The sequence below is a fragment of the Phoenix dactylifera genome, unplaced genomic scaffold (genome assembly GCF_009389715.1).
Source record: "Phoenix dactylifera cultivar Barhee BC4 unplaced genomic scaffold, palm_55x_up_171113_PBpolish2nd_filt_p 001073F, whole genome shotgun sequence".
NCBI lineage: Eukaryota > Viridiplantae > Streptophyta > Magnoliopsida > Arecales > Arecaceae > Phoenix > Phoenix dactylifera.
Genome location: NW_024068421.1, coordinates 128,352 through 146,111, shown reverse-complemented (window position 1 = coordinate 146,111; position 17,760 = coordinate 128,352). Strand labels below are relative to the sequence as shown.

The 17,760-nt window shown below is 39.5% G+C and overlaps 1 pseudogene; it reads right to left on the bottom strand.

Moving 5' to 3' along the window:
* Positions 1-133: 133 nt before the first annotated feature.
* LOC120107912 lies at positions 134-17,260 on the bottom strand (annotated as a pseudogene).
* Positions 17,261-17,760: the final 500 nt, after the last annotated feature.

Genomic DNA, 17,760 nt, shown 5'->3' with positions numbered 1-17,760 from the left:
TGACACTTGAATGGTCCCAGCATTATAATGACTGCGTCGTCGATAGCCTTTCATGTTCCTTACTCCAAATATCTTCATACACAACAACTGCCTTGATCTAGATAACATTTTACTTCCGGAGACTTGACAGTGCTTTAAGATGGCAAACATGACCTGCACTATGCATTATTAAAGGGAAATTATTATCTCATGTAAAACACAGAGAACAGACCTTGGTTGCCAATACTTGCATTTGTTAATGCAACCTTTATTCTTTCTTCGAGAAAATTAGTAGGAGAACTTGAACAGCATGTAATGTTTGTAAACCTCCCCAGGATTCACAATCTGGGATGGAAAGTTGGGATGGTTCACACCATCTGGGAAACCCTTGTGTCTCAAGGCACAGAGCAGCATGCTGACCATAAACAAACCACCCTTTCCCTTGACATCCTTCAAAGAGTTGCTAGTGTAAATTGTACCCCTGGCTGGTTCGACCACAGCTCGAACGCCCTCCCCGAGCCACCATCCTTCACGACCGCCACCTTCCTCATCCCATGACTGTCCATCGGTAAATCGAGAACATAGTTAATGTCATATCCCCCTGTAGCTCGTTGATGCGGCTCCCAACAATCATGGGCTTAAGGAAGTCATATGGGTCCCAGAAACTGATACGATCTCGCCAGTTGGGATGAGATGGCTATCACTTGGTGTGACATGAGATGCAAAGATCTGGACTGTGTTGGATAGAATTGTGCCACTGTTATGGCCACCAAGGTTCCAATAGGTGTGCCTGCAACAGGTTCACAGGGGTGGCCTTGTTCACAGACTTTGCATCCATGGTCACACTCAATTCATAGGCCCCCGAAATCTTATAGGTCACAAAGACATCTAGATCGCCAGGAAAACCTGTTGTAGTTGACAAAGAGTTGCAATTAACATACAGAAAGGGTGCGAGTACCTGTAGTTTGATATAACAAATGATTTATGTTCTTAATTATTCTAAAGATGAGATAAACAACCAGCGGATACCTTGTTCCCCCATCAAAACTATGATAGTATAATGTTATGTAGGGAAATTCACCATCTACCTTCTCTTTTACAGTCCAAATGACATGACTGAAACCTCTGTGCCCACCTGAAATGAAAATACAAAGGAAATTACTCCGCAGATGTTGTAAGCTATGCAATGAACATGCAGGGAAGGAAAGGGATACCATGAAGTGAGTTGTTTCCGTCATTAACATATAATCTATATGCCTTCCCATTTAGAACGAATCGTGCTACCGGATATTCTTGTTACCGACACGCCCAACCAATGCTCCAAAATAAGCACTATTGTTCTGATAACAAAATCAGTAGGCGCTTCTTTAGAAAGGAATTGATGGTTATCATGTTTGACACTGACAGATATCAAAGGAGATGGTAACATCAAATTAGAAGGAAAAATCTAAATGATTGATCGCAACCTAATGGTCCATATATCAATTTCAAGACCAATAAGGTTTCAAGAATAAAAAGCACCAAATATTGAGTTCTATGGCAAGCACCCATCATCATCGCCAACATCAACTCATATCCATAGACAAAAATCAACAAGCCAAGCACATAGGCTTGGCTGGTTCAGTTAAATCCTTTGCTGTTCATTCCTTATAGGGTAATAATCAAACTTTGTGATAAGTAAAATATCGGAAACCATGCGAACAGTCTGGTCATAAATCAATTAAAAAAAAAATTGTCTCCTCTTAAGCCAGGAACAAGTGAGCACTCCGTAGCCGGAGGAGCCACATTCACATGGGATTACTTTTTAAAAATGGTCTAACTGGACTTCAGCAATGAACTTAGAGAGTACATACTATTCAATATACTACAACATGGAATAAAATATAGCAATCCAATATGATAAGCTAAAAATACAGCTAACTCTTCAACATTTGTTATGAGCAATGTCAATTCCTTGGGCGCTAGCTACCATGGATGCTATGAGCAATTAATCGTGCCCACCAACTTCATACATCTGTGTTCTCCCTATCTCACACTAAAATAGGTATTCCTAAGTTATAACTTCAAATATATGTTCATTTTTTATTTTTTTCCATAAAATCTTAATTTAGTTTTTGTTCCCTAAGGGTCATAAATAAGAGAAGTGCAGCAGGGTGAAGAAACCGGGAACCAGAATAATCTTAAAGTTATATCACTTAAAGTTTCCTCTAAGTGGTAGATTTTAACCGGGAAAAGAAAGCTGAGGAAAAGAAAAGGAATTGAAAAAAAAATTACAAGAAAAAAAGAGACATTGACCCTGATTTCTACCTTAATCAATAACAGAGCCAGCATCATGGTTACACGCATTGTGGAATAGAAACTTTAAAGAATAAAAAGAAAAAAAAAGAATTATTCAGAGGAAAAGATCTATTAATCTTACAATATATGGGCCAAGTCCATCAAACAAGAACAACATCAGCCAGATTCCCTGCAGAAGAAAGGGGAAAATCAGAAATTTGCAACGAAAAGTGAGGAAAAAGAAGACTTTTGCAGAGATAGATCCAAGACAAAGAAAAAGAAAACGGAAAGTTCAAACTTTTAGAGGCTTCTAATAGAAACCAACAAGAATCCAGACCTTTGAGTCAGGAAGAACAATAGAGACAATGGTGGCACCCCATTGGTGACCTTCACAGAGAAATCCCCCTTCTTGAGCTCATAAAACCCCACCACTTTCCTTGGGCTGGCAGTGGAAACACTCACCAAAGCCAAGGCCAGCAGAGAGAGGCAGAGAACCAATGGTGGTCTGGCCATGGCTCCCAGAAAGAAGAGAATGCCGACAGTCAAGTGATGGACCTTGGTCACATAAACAGCGAATGGAGAGAGAGAGAGAGAGAGAGAGAGGGGAGAGAGAGCGAGATAAGGATATTGTAAAGTTAACAAGCGGTTTGTCTCATTTTTCTTCAAAGAGGATTTGTCTTCATTTGGACAGAAGTTGCCAAGAAGACGCGAGTTGCTGGATTTTTCTGCAATCCAATTATACCGCCCGTGGCAAATCTTACAGTATCCGACGGTGTCACTGGATTGAAATTGGCACTCCCATTCTTTGTCCTTAGGGAAAAAAAAAAGATTTGCAAATTAAATAATATCTCATAGATATTTGAGATTGTATGAAATTTGAATGAAATGCTACCAAGTACACAAAGAAAAGAAGAAGAAGTCATTTAGCATTATGTTTAGTTCCTTAATTCTTGTAATTTAACTGATTCTTCAAATATCATATGGGTATGAACCTATCTAATCATATCAATAATGAATATGGTAGCATTGACCAAGTAGGTCCATGCAACAAAATTTTTCCTGCCCTGCTGGACACCAAAATTAGTGATTATGTACACTCTTGTTATTTAATACCTACGATTTTGAATATAAATAAGCTGAAAAATATTAATCTCGGAGAAGAACAATGCTTTAGCAATATATCAAATTTAAGTAAGCCGAGCATCAATTGCGCGTTGTACAGAGGATAAACTGAATTTAACCTATAATTCGACTAAAACTGCTAAAACAAGTGAATTTAATAGCTGATGGTACATGAAAGTATATGTAGTGGGCAAAAACCACTTTTACTCAACATAAACTATAATTAAAGAATGAGGTTATCCTCAAACAGAATTAGTGAGGAATAATAGTTTTATATCGAATTTGTTAAGAATTCTTGCAGTGCTTATTTATTTAAACGTTCGAGTTTTTGGATAAGATCTTCGTATGGGCCTACCGATTCTTCCTACCTACCGCAACTTTCACACTTGTCACTTTCGTCCACTAGGTGGACCATATCCAGATCATTATAATTGAAAGTAGCTTTGGAATTGATATTGCAGCCTGAAGCTTCATCATTACCTTTCACCCTCCAGCTTTCTCAACTAGTTTCCCATTTTTTTTTAAAAAAAGTTGAATAGTTTTTTCATTCTATTCGCAAGAGCCTGCCACATGAGGCTTTTCCAATCATTCTATCCTGGTGGCCTTTGTCATCCCGATTACTTTTTTGTTTGTGGCTTTCCTGCTCTCAGACGTTTCGTTTTTGCACTAAATTTGAAGTCCCCGCAGAGAAAGGCCTCACAGTGAGGTGACCTAGAGCCTTCATCTCCAGTTCAAAGTCCATCAAAAAAGAAATCATTCTCATTGATTCAGAAAGAAACTCACTGTTAGAAGCAGGACCTTTTATTTTTAAAGAAAAAGATGGGGAATGCAAGTCCTTTCATTATTATGAGAATATGAAGTGAATACAACCAAGAATGTTAGAAGGAGAACTACAATATATAATGCCTGTAGAATAAAATTGTTAGGAAAATTTTGATCCAGACTCAATTCTCATCAGAGCAAGCTCTTTGGAGAAGGGTTCCAAACCAAATCCAATTAGGGATTTGCACTTTACTTTCTAATGACATGTTTAACTTGGACAAATAAAGTATGAATTGTTTTGATGTCATTAATTATAAGTTGATGACTCTTCAAATACTACATTGGGTTTCTGATTAGGTCGGTAACGGAGATGGTTGCATTGATCAAATAGGTCTAACCAATAATATTTTGTTGCCCAGTTAAACACCCAAGTTAGTAGTTTATATGTCCTGTTACCCCAACATATCCACTATTTTGAATATAAAGGGATTAAAAAATATTACTCCTCAAAGAATAATGTTGTCCAAAATAATTCAAAATAAAAAAAAAAAACATGGAGGGCAATCTAAGAATTAGTCTAAACACTGTCCTATCAACAAAAGATGATATTGTCGTGGCATCCGATGCCCCCTAACCAAAAAAGATAGGGGAGCATGTGATCAAAAGTGTTCCCCTCTCATCTCCTCTGATATATTTGTTTTGATTGTGACTCGTCCCAACCTAATCTCTTCGCGCAATCCTAGATATAACTGATTTAACTCAAAACTACTTTCACAAGTAACTATGAAGATAAGAACTGGGGCTTGTCCAATGATCATATTTTATACTTGGTAATCAAAGTTTCTAAATTGAACTTTTTATGGATCTAGAGATTTAAAGTGTGGATAGACTTTTCTCTCTCTCTCTCTCCTAAAAATAAATAGTTTTCAAGATGCGCATGCTGGGGGAACCATTATGACTAGTATTTTGTCGCTAGCTTCTAGTTTTTGTCAATTGAATAGTATTTTCTTTCCGCCAGGAGCCATCTTGCCATGTGAGACTTTGCAAGCTATTTTAACCTCATAACCTATATATCGCCACCAAAATCAAATCTAGTAATGGTGAAGGCCTGGGGACAGCCAGGAGACTACCGGTCAATATGCACGCAAAGAAAGAAAAATAACAATGGAGGTCATCAGAGCTGATCCAACTAGGTGGCCTCCGGTGCTTAAATCAAACAGGCCTCTAGAGAATAGCAGAAGAGAGAGAAGAGTAGCATAGAATAATCTCAGATGTATACATGGTACCCAAAGCCTCATTTATAAAAGTGAAGAGTTCTAGTCCCATTATGATTTGAACTCTTTAAAATATGAATGAGCCTATAAGCACGAGTCTAACTGAAATTGGTCCCCTTGCTGGTCTGATTTTGGCCCACATTTATTATGTATATCTTTCAGCAAATCCTCGTAACCTGTCATCCTTATCTCTGTGGTTTTCCATGCTCTCAAACATTTGAACTTTGCACTAATTTGAATTCCTGCAGGGAATGGCCAAGACTTAGCTGGTCTTTGTTAAATGCATCTGTAAATAGGATCATAATAGAACCAAGGAAGCATACCTGGATCCATGAATATCTGCACAAATAAATCCTTGTTTCTCCCTCTTGATCCTGCGTTAATGACACCCCCCGATGGCTGGTTCTGTGTCGATCAAATCGGTAGAGGGTGAGACCCATAAGTTTTATCCTTCCATCAAGGATAAGGGAGTTCCCACTTCCTTAGGAAGTCAGTTACGGTATTCATTCTGTAACTGACCACAACGTGGTCATGTGGGTCAAAACCCAAACTTCTCCACTTGGGCCCATATACCATTCTTTGGTTAGATGATATAAACATTAGGCGCGCATCATTCTAATCCACAGTCAGTTGGGTCATCAGTAATACTATAATAAACAACTTACTAATGCGAGTCAAGCGGTTCCACATCAATATAATGACATAGTTCCTTCCAAGTATTACATACTAGCAAATTATTTAACCATAGTCCATAAATGAGAAGTATTCTTTAATGGTCAAATATTATGTCTTTGTCAGAGACAATTCCTGTAATCATACATTCAAACCCATACATGTACATATATTTGAAGAACAGGAAAAACAGAAACATAATCAATTATATCTAAGTGTCAAGAAATAAACATAATACAAATCCTCAATTAATATCATGGATTACAACTAAGACCCATTCTTTCAACATGCTCTTTAAAAGTTTCGGTTGTAAACCTTTTGTCAAAGGATCGCAATCATGAGCTCTGTCCTCATATTTTCTATAGACACATTTGTTTCTGAACTTCCTCTTGACAGCAAAATATTTAAGTTCAATGTGCTTGGCACCATTAGAATATTTGTCGTTTTTGGAGAATGGACGCTGCAGTATTGTCACAAAAAGATTCTCAGCGGCCTGGCAGTATAGGACGTCGACAATCCCAAAGTCCCGAGATGAAGTTTACGCAGCCACAAACTATGAACCGTGGCTCAAAGCATGCCACAAATTCTTGCTTCCATGGGTGGACGACAGTAGTGCTTGTCTGTTATGGCACTTTTCCATGAGATTGCTCCTCCAGGCTAATAGAACAAAAACCAAACGTTGACTTTCTACTATCCACACATCCAGCAAAGGTCTGAATCCGAATAGTCCAATCACCTTAAGGCTATCTGACTTTCAATATGGTAAGCATGTAATTCTTTGTTCCTTGCAAGTATCTCATCACCTTCTTTGCAGCTTTCCAGTGATCTATGGCCCTGGATTACTTTGGTATCTTCCTAGCATTCCAACTGCAAAACTGATGTCCCGGTCTGGTACAGGTCTGAGCGTATCATCAAGCTACCAATGCAGAAGCATAAGGTATATTTCCATCTGCTTATGTTCCAATTCATTCTGTGGGCATTGCATGAGACTAAATTTATCCCCTTTCTGAATTGGAACAACATTGGCTGAACAGTTCTCCATACCAAATCTCTCTAGAACTCTGTCTATATATGCCTTTTGAGACAACCCTAACAATCCACGTGATCGATCACGAAATATTTCAATGCCTATCACGTAGGTTGCCTCATTCATATCTTTCATTTCAAAGTTCCTTGAGAGAAAAACCTTAGTTTCATACAATAAGCCAAGATCACTACTGGCAAGCAATATATCATCAACATATAGGACCAAAAGATAAACTTGCTCCCACTGACCTTCAGGTATATACACCGATCAACCAGTGTTTTTCTTAAAACCGAAGGAAGTGATGGTATCATTGAACTTGCGATACCATTGTCGGGAAGCTTGTTTAAGACCATATATTGACTTCTTTAATTTGCAAACCATGTGTTCTTTTCCCTTTTAATGGGAAACCTTCGGCTGGTCTATATAGACTTCTTTCATCTAAACTCCCATTTAGAAAAGCAGTTTTACATCCATTTGGTGCAATTCTAAATCATTAATGTGCAACCAAAGCCATAAATATTCTAAATGAGGTCCTTTTAGATACAGGAGAAAAGGTCTCTTTTATAATCAATGCCTCCTTTCTGAGTGAAACCCTTGGCCACCAGTCTGGCTTTATGTCGTTCAACATTACCCTTTGAGTCGAGCTTGGTCTTAAAGACCCACTTACACCCAACTGTCTTACAACCTTCGGGCAAATCAACGACATCCCAGACTTCATTCTGATCCATTGATTTTAACTCATCTTTCATGGCATCAATCCATTTAGTAGAATCAATACTTTCTATGGCTTGTTTAAAAGAAACCGGATCTTTCTGTCCCTATATCAAAATCAAATTCTTGTAGATAAACCATATAATCATTTGGAATGGCAGATCTTCTTTCTCTTTGAGATCTCCTAATGTCATCCCTTGTGGTTCTTCTACAACTTGTTCAGTGGTGATAACTTCATTATGGAGTATTTGATCATTAATTTGTTGTTCATTGTTATTAAACTGTGTGGACAACTGTAGGAACAACAATTTTCTTAAGAAGTCATGGGTTAAAGGGACTTGGCACCCTAACTTCTTGAATTTTCACATTTTGTGGTTTATCACCCCCACTGGTTTCACCATTCTCATGAATTTGACATTACCGGTCTCTATAATTCTTGTACTAGTGGTTAGGATAGAAATCCTATACCCTTGGGATTTTCGGGATAACCTATAAAGTATCCACTAATCGTTCTAAAATCCAATTTCTTTTCATGTGGATTATAAATTCTGGCCTCCGCCGGACAACCCCCAAACATTGCAGGCGTGCTCTTACAAACTCGGTTTCCCTTTCCGTGTCCATAGCTCCAAAAGGAGTTTCCTTGGAATCTGCCTTACTAGCGAACCCCTGGTCCTTAATATGTATACAGCGGTCTCATAAGGGGCTTCCATCCACAACGATATGGGTAACGGAAAATTACTTAACATACTCCTAACCATATCCATAAGTGTACGATTACGCCTTTCAGCTACTCCATTCTGCTGTGGCGTTCCCGGCATAGTGTATTGAGCACGTATGCCATGCTTTTCTAAGAGTTTAGCAAATGGGCCAGGGTGTTGTCCTGTTTCATCATACCTACCATAATATTCACCACCTCTATCAGACCTGACAATTTTCACCTTCTATCTAATTGTCTTTCAACCTCAGTAATGTATACCTCTAGGACATCTACTGCCTGAGATTTTTCATGCAACAAATAGACATAACCATAACGTGAAAAATCATCAATAAAGGTGATAAAATACTTCTCTCCACCAAATGATGGGGAGTTAAAAGGCCCACAAATGTCTGTATGGATAATTTCAAGAAGTTCTTCACTTCTTGTGCAACTTTCTTTGTGTGTTTGGTTTGCTTTCCTTTAATGCAGTCTACACACATACCGAGATCAGTAAAGTCTAAGTTTGACAAAATTTCCCATCCTTTACTAATCTCTTCCTAACTTTCTTTGGATATATGACCCCATCTTTTATTGCCACAAGTTAGAAGATTTTCATTATCAAGGTTTCGTTAATTCCAATATTAACGATGCAAGGTCATAAGAGTTTCAGGCAAAATGAATTATCAAGATTTACTTTATATAAGCATCACACAAAACACAGTACCAAGGGAAGACATTGTCTTTGAAAAGACGCAAACTACCATTCCCAATTTTAAAGGAATATCCTTCAACATCAAGTTTAGGAACAGGAAATTAAATTTCCTAGAAATAGAAGGACATAAAGAGTCTGGAAGCAAATCTAAATTGACAACCCAGTATTATAAAAGCAAACGGGATAGGTTCCAACAGCTGTTACCAGAAACTCTAACCCCATTCCCCAAAACGATAAAACTCTCATTTGGACTTGCACTTTCTGAGGTTGTAAGGACATCCCCTGCATCGTATTTGAAACATGAACATTAGAATCTGAGTCAAACCCACCAAGATTAGAAGGAACTTCAGTAAGTTTGATTCAAAACATACATAAGCCAAAGGCTTACTTTCTTTTCAAACCATGCTTGCGTTTATGGCAGTCCTTCTGATAGTGTCCCAATTTCTTACAAAAATGGCATCTATCTTTGTTTTGTTTCTTCTTATGAACCTCGGTATCATGATGAGGGCTCTTTACTCTTGGATGGTTCCACTCTTCATGCCCTTTCTTGGCTTCTTCCATTTCTTCTTGGCTCCATGACTTACAAGATTGACAGAATGATATCCTTGTTGCTTTAAGTCTTGTCTCTCTTGAACAAGCATACTGGTCAATCATTCCCATTCCATTATCCTTAATAGTGTTATAGTGAATTTGAAATGATCCCAAATTGAGGAGGCAAGGAGTTCAAAATAAATTGAACTAAAAAGGATCATTCACATCCATCCCAAGAGCCTTCAGCTTAGCAGCTATATTTGTCATTTCAAGGATATGCTCATGCATCCCACAAGTACCATCAATTTCATGGTGGTAAGTTTAGCCATTAATGTCCCAGCCAGAGACTTATCAGCCAGATCGGGAAACCGTTCTTCCCACAGTTTTCAATAATGCTTGAGCATGTCACATTCAGGAAGCGTTGACTTGATATTGTTCACTATACTCCATAACCGCCATAAATATAATGCTCAATCTGTTCGACTCTTTCCCAAGTTTTATAAAAAGACCTTTCTTCCGAGCTGCTCAAATCAGTAATGTCAGCCGGTTTCTCAGATCGGAGTGCTAAATCAAGATCACAAAACCTAGGTGAAACTGGACTTGTTCATTCCACTCTGAGAAATAGTTCCATTAAAGATCGTACCACAGATGAAGCTTGCGAATGAAGCGAAACAGGAATAGATTACTGCAATAAGAATTAACAATAAGAAAATGCTTTCAACATTAACACTTTGAGTTAGCAATATGATGAATAACATAAACAGTATTACCATAATACACCTTTGGGTAGTAATTATGACACACTAATTAACCTATTATGGTGATTTCCCAATTCCACCTAGAATAATTAATGATAATAGGTCCAAAAATTCAAATAGGTCTGTTGCCTTTGAGCATCCCCAATACCTATTAAAATCAAAGGATCCTCATTAATTAATTTCCTAATCAGCAATCAATCATTTGAAGTGGTGCACCTTTTGGGCCAATCCATAATATCTCATGATTGAAAAACTGTAAGTCATAATTTACAAAGTCATTATCTAATACCCTGGGATTAGAGTATCTTGATGACTTAATGTCTATTAAACTTCTAGTTGGGTTACTTTTGGGTAACTACCCAACCATTACATAATATAGACATCAAATTAAAACAATGACATTCGCACATAATTGGACAATTCATAATATAACAATTAAAATAAAACATATATTTATATTTTACTAATCTACATAATCAGTACATGTGTTATATCATGCTATCAGTATACTAAAAATGTAAATAAATGACAAAATTTTATCACATTACCTTACAAGTGACCCTGCATAAATAATATGTTTTAAACGGGGACTAAATTAACAAATATGTTGAGGACCTCTAAATAAGTAACTATGCTTTAACCAGGGACTCAATCAAAATATTTTCTGTTTCTTATAGCCTAGAAGGATGTCAGCATAAACTAAAATGTTTCACAGGGGCTTAAACAGAAATTAATTCAATCTTTTAACTGGCCCTCTAAGGACTTCCAACTATAAATAAAATATTTCACAGGGATTTAACAGAAACATTTTCTTTCTTTAACAGCCCTGGAAGGATGTATGCATAAGTTTAACATTCTCAAGGGGACTCGAAATGAAAATACTATCCGGTCTTCTAACAGCCCTGGAAGACTGTTAGCACAAATAAACTAAGCAGAGGGGCTTAACCAAAATTCCTTTTTTTTTTTTATTGGGCCAACACGAACTCGGGATTTCGGATCGAACCCACAAACCCGAACCCGTTATGCCTGTTATGGCCCGTTATGCCCCTTTTTTAAATGAAGACGGGTTACCCAATTACGGTTTCGGGTCAAAACTCAAAACCCGGACCCGTTATGAATAAATTAATTTTTTTTTTAAAAGAACTGAAGACGGGTCGATCCCGACCCGTCTTCCTCCTCTTTAGCGGCGGGCTAGGTTCCGCCGAACCCAGCCCGCCAGCCTCCGTCTCCGGGGCGGCGAGCGCGCCGCCTCCCTCCGGTGGACTCGCCGCCCGATAGCGAGCCCACCGGCGGTCGCACGCAGCAGGCGCAACGCCGGCGGGCTGGGGTTCCGCCGAACCCAGCCCGTCGGCCCTTTGGAGCAGCAGGCGCGATCATGCCGCCAGACGAAGTGCCCGCCCGACGGCGCCACGGGGATGGGCCTGACGCCGGACGAAACGACGCCCGACGGCGTCACCCGGGCGGTCGAAACCACCCACTAACTCCGGTGAGTTTTATCTCCCCCCCCCCCTTTTTTTTTCCTTAAGAGTGGGAGGGAGACCATGGCCGGCGGCTACGCCGGATCCTCTGATGCTCACGGCGCATATGCCGGCCAGATCCGGCGTCAGCAGGGTCATTCTTCCCCTTTTGGGGTTGTTTCTCAAATCCATGAATTCGGCCCGATCCGGCATTTGGATGGGATGGAAGCCATGGCCGAGAGTCGACGCTGGATCCCGTGTCGGCTCTCGGTGCCATGGCCGGCTAAATCCAACATTGGGATGATCCGTCCCTGCGGCCGTTGGAGGACTGTCCATGGGACTGTCAAAATAGGTCTTTTACCATGATCTGGTTCTACCCTTTACTGTGATCTGGTTCTAGGATGAACCAGGCTCTGATACCACATGTTAAATGCATCTGTAAATAGGATCATAATAGAACCAAGGAAGCATACCTGGATCCATGAATAATCTGCACAAATAAATCCTTGTTCTCCCTCTTGACCCTGCGTTAATGACACCCCTGATGGCTGGTTCTGTGTCGATCCAATCGGTAGAGGGTGAGACCCATAAGTTTTATCCTTCCATCAAGGATAAGGGAGTTCCCACTTCCTTAGGAGTCAGTTACGGTATTCATTCTGTAACTGACCACAACGTGGTCATGTGGGTCAAAACCCAACAGTCTTCACTTCTAGTTTAAAGTTCCTGAAATGAAGCAACCATTCCCATTGATTCAGAAGGAACTTGCTATTAGGAATGTTTTTTTCCTATTTTTTCAGACATAAACATGGGGTTGCCCATTGTTTCATTTCAGGAGATTATGAAATGAATACAACCAAGAATGTCAGAAGGAGAACTTGTACAGCATGGAGTGTTTGTAGGTCTTTCCAGCATTCACAATGTGAGATGGCAACTTTGGATGGTTCACTGCATCTGGGAACCCTTGTGTCTCAAGGCACAGACCATAGATGTGGCCCATAGATGTGGCCACCCTTTCCCTTGATGTCGTAAAAATTGTTGCCAGTGTAGAACTGCATTCCTGGTTGGCTGGTTTACAGCTCAAGCACCCTCCCTGAGCCACCATCCTTCACCATGGCCGCCTTCTTCATTCCGTCACCATCCGCTGTCGTAGTCATTCCTTCCTTGATGCGGCTTTCTACCGTCATGGGCTGGAGGAAATCATATGGGGTCCCTGAAACAGATGCCATTGCACCAGTTGGGATGAGGGCATCATTGACTGCGTGTAATTTGAGATGCAAAGATCTGGACACTGTTGAGTAGGATTGTGCCACTGCCATGGCCTCCAAGGTTCCAATATTTGTTAGAAGAAAGATACTAACTGACATCAACTATGCTTGTCAGATAGTTTTAATTAAACATGTTCTAATTAAGTTAGGAAGACTAAATGTTTAATATGTATGGGTATTTTATCAAGAAAAGTTGGTAGATAAAATCCTATTAGTGAATATTTCAAAAATTTAACACTGCCACTTTAATATAATATATAATATGGCTCATCCCATGATCCAAACACAAGTGGAACGCAAGTCAACAAGACTTGGGGACCAATAATTAGCATGCCTCATTTAAGAGTTTGGAAGTTCGAGTTTCAAACTTTGTGGTGGCTCACTAAGAAAAGGAGAGGAGAACATATGAGTGATGTGGGCCCAACTGGGTCAATTGGAGCTCAACGAGTCAAGCTGGAAACTTGCAGTACCAGCTTAGCTAATAAACTGGAGAGCCAACTTGTGCTCATCTTCCTTCAAATCAAACATGACAGGGAAGTGAAGCGGTGCTCAACGGTAATAAGAGCCGGCAAGGTAGGGAGAAAGTTAGGGGGGGAAGGGAAAATGAGGTAGTGAATTGAGGTCCTCACTGTAGACTTCTTGAGCAATTGGGTTGGGTCAGATAACAAACATACTGGATTGGATGCGGATTGGATCAAAAATTCATCAATCCAAACTCGACCAGTTTATTAAGCATGTCAAAATTTCAAATTTGAATCTAGCCTATTTATTAAACAACTGATCCAGCCTAACCCATACAACTCATTTATTAAATAGGTTAAACATATTAGAAGGATTTTTAACGGATGAAATAAATTTAAATAGGTAAAACGAGCCAGGTTGAACAGGTCAGATACAGCCTAAACAGATTTCTAACAGATTAGACAGGTTTTAAACAGGTTAAACGGTTCGGATTATGATCCGACCCAATTATTAAATAGATCAAAACAAGTTAAATAGATATTCTAAGAATATCCTGAATTTCTATTTTATGATCAAGATCCTTTCACCCGAGACTTTTCCTGGCCACATTCTATGCTTGCCTTTCATTCATCGGAATTAATGCATTGGTCGTCCCTACTTTGACACTTGAATGGTCCCAGCATTATAATGACTCTGCGTTACCCTTTCATGTTCCTTGCTCCAAATATCCTCATACACAACAATTGCCTTGATCTAGATATGTTACTTCCGGAGACTCAACAGTGCTTTAAGATGGCAAACATGGCCTGCACTATGACTTGCATTATTAAAGGGAAAAGATCATCTCATGTAAAACACAGAGAACAGAACTTGGTTGCCAATAGTTGCATTTATTAATGCAACCTTTATTCTTTCTTCGAGAAAATTAATGGGAGAACTTGAACAGCATGTAATGTTTGTAAACCTCCCCAGCATTCACAATCTGGGATGGAAAGTTGGGATGGTTCACAGCATCTGCAAACCCTTGTGTCTCAAGGCACAGAGCTGCATGCTGACCATAAACAAAGCCACCCTTTCCCTTGACATCCTTCAAAAAGTTGCTAGTGTAAAATTGTACCCCTGGCTGGTTCGACCACAGCTCGAACGCCCTCCCCGAGCCACCATCCTTCACGACCGCCACCTTCCTCATCCCATGACCGTCCATCGGTGAATCGAGAACATAGTTAATGTTATATCCCCCTGTTATCTCGTTGATGCGGCTCCCAACAATCATGGGCTTAAGGAAATCATATGGGGTCCCAGAAACCGATACAATCTCGCCAGTTGGGATGAAGTGGCTATCACTTGGTGTGACATGAGATGCAAAGATCTGGACTGTGTTCGATAGGATTGTGCCACTGTTATGGCCACCCAGGTTCCAATAGGTGTGCTGCAACAGGTTCACAGGGGTGGCCTTGTTCACAGACTTTGCATCCATGGTCACACTCAATTCATAGGCCCCCGAAATCTTATAGGTCACAGAGACATCTAGATCACCAGGAAAACCTGTTGTAGTTGACAAAAAGAGTTGCAATTAACCTACAGAAAAGGTGAGAGTACCTGTAGTTTGATATAACAAATGATTTATGCCTTAATTACTTTAAAGATGATATAACAACAAGCAGATACCTTGTTCCCCATCAAAACTATGATAGTATAATGTTATGTAGGGAAATTCACCATCTACCTTCTCTTTTACAGTCCAAATGACATGACTGAAACCTCTGTGCCCACCTGAAATGAAAATACAAAGGAAATTACTCCAGCAGATGTTGTAAGCTATGCAACGAACATGCAGGGAAGGAAAGGGATACCATGAAGTGAATTGTTTCCGTCATTAGCATATAATCTATATGCCTTCCCATCTAGAACGAATCGTGCTCCGGATATTCTGTTACCGACACGCCCAACCAATGCTCCAAAATAAGCACTATTGTTCTGATAGCAAAATCAGTAGTCGCTTCTTTAGAAAGGGAATTGATGGTTATCATGTTTAACAGCACTGACAGATATCAAAGGAGATGGTAAGATCAAATTAGAAGGAAAAATCTAAATGATTGATCGTACCTAATGGTCCATACATCAGTTTCAAGACCAATAAGGTTTCAAGAATAAAAAAGCACCAAATATTGAGTTCTATGGCAAGCACCCATCATCATCACCAACATCAACTCATATCCATAGACAAAAATCAACAAGCCAAAGCACATTGGCTTGGCTGGTTCAGTTAAATCCTTTGCTGTTCATTCTTATATGGTTATAATCAAGCATGTGATAAGTAAAATATCAGAAGCCATGGGAACAGTCTGGTCATAAATCAATTTAAAAAAAATGTCTCCACTTAAAGCAAGAACAGTGAGGCACTCCGTAGCCGGAGAGCCACATTCACATGGCATTACTTTTAAAAATGGTCTAACTTGATTTCAGCAATGAACTTGGAGAGTATATACTATTCAAATATACTACAACATGGAATAAAATATAGCAATCCAATATGAGAAACTAAAAATACAGCTAACTCTTCAACATTTGTTATGAGCAATGTCAATTCCTTGGCGTAGCTACCATGGATGCTATGAGCAATTAATCTGCCCACCAACTTCATACATCTGCGTTCTCCCTATGTTACACTAAAATAGGTATTCCTAAATTATAAATTCAATATATTTTTTTCATGAAAACTTAACTTAGTTTTTGTTCCCTAAGGGTCATAAATAAGAGAAGTGCAGCAGAGTGAAGAAACCGGGAACCAGAATAATCTTAAAGCTATATCACTTAAAATTCCTCTAAGTGGTAGATTTTAACCGGAAAAGAAAGCTGAGGAAAAGAAAAGGAATTGAAAAAAAAAAAGTTACACGAAAAAAAGGGACATGACCCTGATTTCTACCTTAATCAATAACAGAGCCAGCAGCAAGGCTACACGCATTGTGGAAAAGAAACTTTAAAGATTAAAAAAAAAAATATATTCAAAGGCAAAGTTCTATTAATCTTACGATATATGGGCCAAGCCCATCAAAACCAAGAACAACATCAGCCAGATTCCCTGCATAAGTAAGGGGAAAATCAGAAATTTGCAATGAAAATCAGGAAAAAAGAAGACTTTTGCAGAGATAGATCCAGGACAAAGAAAAAGAAAACGGAAAGTTCAACCTTTTAGAGGCTTTCTAATGGAAACCAACAAGAATCCAGACCTTTTGAGTCAGGAAGAACAACAGAGACAATGGTGGCACCCCAGTTGGTGACCTTCACAGAGAAATCCCCCTTCTTGAGCTCATAAAACCCCACCATTTTCCTTGGGCTGGCAGTGGAAACACTCATCAAAGCCAGGGCCAGCAGAGAGAGGCAGAGAACCAATGGAGGTCTGGCCATGGCTCCCAAAAGAAGAGAATGCCGACAGGCAAGTGTTGGACCTTGGTCACATAAACAGATAATGGAGAGAGAGAGAGAGAGAGAGAGCCAGGCAAGGATATGCCAAAGCTATAAGCGGTTTGTCACATTTTTCTTCTAAGAGGATTTGTCTCATTTGGACGGAAGTTTGTCAAGAAGACGCGGAGTTGCTGGACTTTCCTGCAATCCAATTATATGCCCGTGGCAAATCTTACGGTATCCGACGGTGTCACTGGACTGAAATTGGTCCTCCCATTCTTGTCCTTAGGGAAAAAAAAAGATTTGCAAATAAATAATGTCTCATAGATAGTTGAGATTGCATGAAATTTGAATGAAATGCTACCAAGTACACAAAGAAAAGGAGGAGGAGTCATTTAGCATTATGTTTAGTTCCTTAATTCTTGTAATTTAACTGATTCTTCAAATATCATATGGGTATGAACCTATCTAATCAGATCAATAATGAAGATGGTAGCATTGACCAAGTAGGTCCATGCAACAAAATTTTTCCTGCCCTGCTGGACACCAAAATTAGTGATTATGTACACTCTTGTTATTTATATCCCTGCCGGCTCCCCTTGGGTGGCGGCGGAAGCACTCACCAATGTCAAGGCCAACAGAGCTAGTC